The sequence below is a fragment of the Sinohyriopsis cumingii genome, chromosome 12 (assembly GCF_028554795.1).
Source record: "Sinohyriopsis cumingii isolate HCF-2022 chromosome 12, ASM2855479v2, whole genome shotgun sequence".
In the NCBI taxonomy this organism is placed as follows: domain Eukaryota; kingdom Metazoa; phylum Mollusca; class Bivalvia; order Unionida; family Unionidae; genus Sinohyriopsis; species Sinohyriopsis cumingii.
Window position 1 is genome coordinate 81,475,835 of NC_142972.1, and position 5,268 is coordinate 81,481,102.

The window sequence follows — 5,268 nt, forward strand, 5'->3', positions numbered from 1 at the left end:
GGTGTCTTTAGCGCCAAAAATAACCTTTCTACTTCTGCTTTTTCAAGCTGCTTATTAATTTCTTCTTCTTTTAGTCTTCTTTCTTGCTTTACTTGTTCAATATATTCACCTACTCTCTGGTTAAAATACTAAAATTATTAATATCTTCCTTAGAACTGATCTGCTTAGCATCCGTAACGACGCGATATACATCCTTGACCCAATCGGCAGCTTTTAGAGATCTAACATATTCGGGTTTTCCTTACTTAGCTCTATCACGATATCCAAACGCTGAAATATTAATTAATTCATCTGGGTCAAAGATAACGGCAATGCGTTCCGGCGTAAAGTTATCCATCATGTTAGTTCTAACTTTTGGAAGCTGTTAAACTTCAGGTTGTGGTTGAGGAGGTTGCTGGGGTGGTGGGTGAGCTGCTTGAACACGGACAGCGATATCAATAAGCACTACATCAAGAGCATTTTGAGTCGCCTCAGTTGCTGTAACAATTCTCTTTAATGGTGGTTTGAACAATTGTTCTGTACCTTCCGCAAATTCCACCAGAGACTTCGGTCGAGCTTGTAACTTTTGTTTGACAGAATCATGGACTGGAAGATATTTGTTAATTGTCACTAATCGTTCTCGAGATAATCTAGCTGTGCAAGATTCCATAGTTGGTATACGATTACACGTTATTTTATACCATTAAATGATTTAATTATTCACACACAATAGCAGCAGAGAGTGTGCGACCAATAATGAGTGTCCGGGTGGGTAAAAAACACATATACAAATTTGAAAGCACGAATGAAAAACATAAAGTAACAAAATGAGCTATCCCAATTTAAGAAAATGTCGGTCAGTTTTGGTTTGGCGTTATTGACCTTGCATTTTCATTTTTTTCGTATGAAGCTTAATTTTCAAGGAACACTTGCTCCACAGTTGGTCTGTTCATCCTAACTCTTGCTGGTGTCATTAAGACAGTTATGGATTCTTATTACTTAGCTATGTCACAATCTCTTTTCCGCATTACCTTTACTTATGATAGCAGACAAGGCTCATACCATGTGCAACCCCTGCACCATTACATTTCTTAATCCACCAAACTGAAATGACCCAAGCAAGCTGCTAGAGGCACGCAGTGACACAGAACAGTGTGTGTGTGTGTGTGTGTGTGTGTGTCTGGTTGATCTGGTGAGTTAATTACTGAATTCTACCTTTGCTTTATCTCTCTTCCTTTTCAAACATTATTGTAGGTAAGAGTATACTTTTGCCTATTTATCTTTTCAGAATCTCATCACACATTTATACCAAAAGAAACCAATTGTGCTTTACACTCACTTGTATTCTTTTATCTTTTTTCGGATCTAACGGGTAACATTTTACTGTACATGTAAGGAACCTCCCCATGCGTACGTACATACATTCAGACACTCAAGCACGCAGGCACGTAACCACGTACACACGTACGTACGTACGCACATACATACATACATACGTACGCACTTACGTACGGACATACGTACATACGTACGTACATACATACGTGCATACATACGTACATACGTACATAGTACGTACATACATACGTACATAAACACGTACGTACATACTTCCGTACATTACGTACGTACATACGTACTTACATACGTACATATATACGTACTTACATAGGTACTTGCATACGTACGTACATGTTTCCGTACATACCTACGTACCTACATACATACATACAGTTGCAGAAAATTGGTTTTGCTGTCTGAAAGAACTTGATTTGATTTTTACATGATTTTAATTTCTAAAATAGCTTCTATAACAGTAAAGTGTTAAACTGCATCATACAGTGTTTGCGATGTTGTTTCATACAAAACTAAAACCATTCTTAACCAGTTTATGTTATTAAAGTTTAATTATTTTTTCATTTCCGTAGAAGTTTATCCATTTGAGATGGTTGTCTAAATATTATATAATACTCTTTTACAGATCCCATCCTGCTATCATGTGGTCACTATATATTTGCAATTTTAGTGTTATGCCTTGAAACTGTGAAGTATCCAATAAATCTATCTGATCGAGACTGCATCTGACATAATACTGATAATTGCTTAGAAACTCATGTTTATGAGTAATGGGATGACGTTACATGAAATTCTATTTTTAATAAATTATTGAATTTTAGTATCCATATACAATAGATACGTTACTGTAGCAATGCATTTTAATAATGCTTTTGAAAATTCTTTTTTAAATCGCATTACATTTCTTATTCGGACCAGCTGAGTTGCAGCTTTAACTAGAGGGAAATCTCACATTCATTGACAATTATTCCAAAATTAGTTTATGTTCCTAAGTTACTTGATGGATTCTGTTCCTACTCTTAATCTATTCTTATGACGCAAGAACAGTTGATTGTTTATGTATATACCCTGTATAAATATACATGTTGCGACACTGTAGACTGCCTTATCATGCTTTCCACTAACGTGAGCTCCAAGCAAAATGGCCTGACAATTAAAAGTTTACCTTAAAGTGGCATGGTCTACCTCTTACATATTTTGATCATAACGTTTGTGTCTGACAGAAGCTTTAAAAAAGCTATATAATGAATAAATTAGCTTCTCGTAAGATGGGTGCTTTAATTTGGATTCAAGTCCATGCACATGTAAATCAGACTAAACAAGTGTAAGGTTCTACGATGTTTGGTATGCGGTATAATTAACAAAAACATGTTAATGTATCTAAATCACTGGGAACACTTTTGATTAATGATGCATACATTTCTAAATAAAACAAGATGCGGTAACATACTTTATATAAAAAATTTATGAGGCAAAGACATTTCACAATAAATTTAAATATTATTCGGGTTGCCCTTTTTGGGAACTTGTTATTTATACATTAAAGGTGGATGTGTTTTTCTTATGGTCCAGCCGTAGACTTTCAAAAGTAGTATATATCCTGCAAAATGAAGTTCAATAGACTGAAGAGGTAAACATTTCAATGCTTTATAGGACAAGTGCACGTATGTAACACACACACACACACACACACACACACACACATATATATATATATATATATATATATATATATATATATATATATATATATATATATATATATATATATATATATATATATACAATTGTATAGAATGTATATGTAATGGTTAATTTAAAAATAAATTAGGCATTTCGCGTTTTATGAAAGGTAGTGTACAGCCGTCGAAATGTATACTTTTATTTAACCGCGTCTGAGTCTGTCTGTATTTCAAATATGGACTTATTCTTTAGCGTCATGAATTTTAGAAAACGTTGTATGCGAATTTTGTCCTTACTTCTCAATTGGAACAAAGGTTTTGGACTAGTAAGTGGCCCCTTCTCGTACACCTATTTTATTGAATATACATTCAACATTACAAGTGCATTTCTGGGCAAATTTTACAGACTAACAGTGGTTAAATTCAGTAAAGTTGATACAAAATACAGTCAAACTCTCCATTTGTAAGTTTTCAATCAATGCAAAACAAAATATTAATGAATCGAAATTAAAGTGATAATTTAAAAATGGAATTAAGAAATGAAATATTCGATCTATTTCTAATATGCGGACTAGATTTCTTGTATTCTTTTGGATATATTTTAACAAGACAATTCTAAACAATATTGCAGTATTGATCTGTTTTCTTCTCTGTATTTTCTACTTGAACCGACGCAAGAACTGAAATATAAACATACATTTCCCGCACTGTCACCATTGATCTTGGTAATACTGTAGCTACGATGTTGTGGCCTCAACCTGATTTGTTGTGGTTGAGGCTACGAACTGATTCTATATCATGTAATGGAGCAAACAAAATCATCCCTAAAGTCAGAAAATCAAACAGTGTAGAAATCTACTACAGAAGTATAATCATGTTGTGAAAGAAGTTTGGCTTATTTTGAATTTATTAAGGACTTACACGATAAAATAAATTGGCATGGTTACACTAACCACATCATGTCCGCCATGACAGACAACGCAAGACTCTCGCCGTTACCCCTTTTCTAAGTTAGGCTTGCCAGATCAAATTTGGATATTCTACGCTATATTATTATCAATCAAGTGGCGAATAATCCCTTCTTGGTGGAATTTCAAAGTTGTCGATAAACCGTATTTACTGTTAATGCGCATAATTTCTGACCCAAACGGCGCCAAATTTTTACTACGATTTGTTTACGTTTCCAAATAAGGCGTCAATGTCCTTATATGATACACAAACAAACGAGACTGAGATCGGAAGTAATCATTACTTGAACTAATATGGCGGACGATCTAAACGAAAATATGGGCTGAAAAAGGTAAACAAAAGATTAAATAAAAGGACTACTCAATGTATTGGATTATATGCAATGAATATGTTTAAAGTGTTATTATTAGGCTAAAAGTGTGCCGGGTGTGATTCACACCCGGTTTGCTCCCTTGACACGTATATGCTCATGTTAGTACCCTGTCCACGAGGTTGGAGTACGGGTACTAATATTAGTACTAGTCAACACTGTACATAACGGATGTAATACTTCTAATATGGGTCACAAACAAACATCTAATTCACTCTGTGGTACATCTACCTTTATGTTGCAAATGTTGTCAGTTTTTAAAAAATACTGAACAAATTCGATTCATCGGTAATTTTAATAGACATATTGTAAGTCCATCAACTGAAACTTGCAACTACATACATATAATTCACCAGACCATATATTTGAAACTCTGAAGCTTCGATTGATTTCAGCTATGTTTGATATTTTAGATGATTTACACGGTGGAATGTCTCTTGCAAGTTAAACACGTGGTAAAGTTTTGCCCAAGCGTTGGGCATTTTTAACCAAGCATTGAATCTTGACATGATTCCATGAGTTTATGTTACTTTGTCTGGATTTTTAAAACACTTTCAATGCAAGATTTCAGCAACCAAGTACTTGCTCTCTCTCTCTCTCTCTCTCTCTCTCTCTCTCTCTCTCTCATGTTTAATGCCCCTTTGCACAGAAGCTGCATCTAATAACTCTTTGTGAAGCTTTCTGTCCAACACATTTTATTCAACCTCAACAAACTGTAATTTCTCTGCTAGAAATGCACTTAAAATGTTCTTTGCTACTCTCCTATTAACTCCATCGCCAAAAGAGGCCATTTTCTCCAAATATAACTGCATTTATTAAAATTATAAATGGTGTTGAAATTTCCTTAATAATTTTAAATGTATAACATTAACTCACTCCCCTTATCTTATAGGTGGACTATGCTCTGATTCT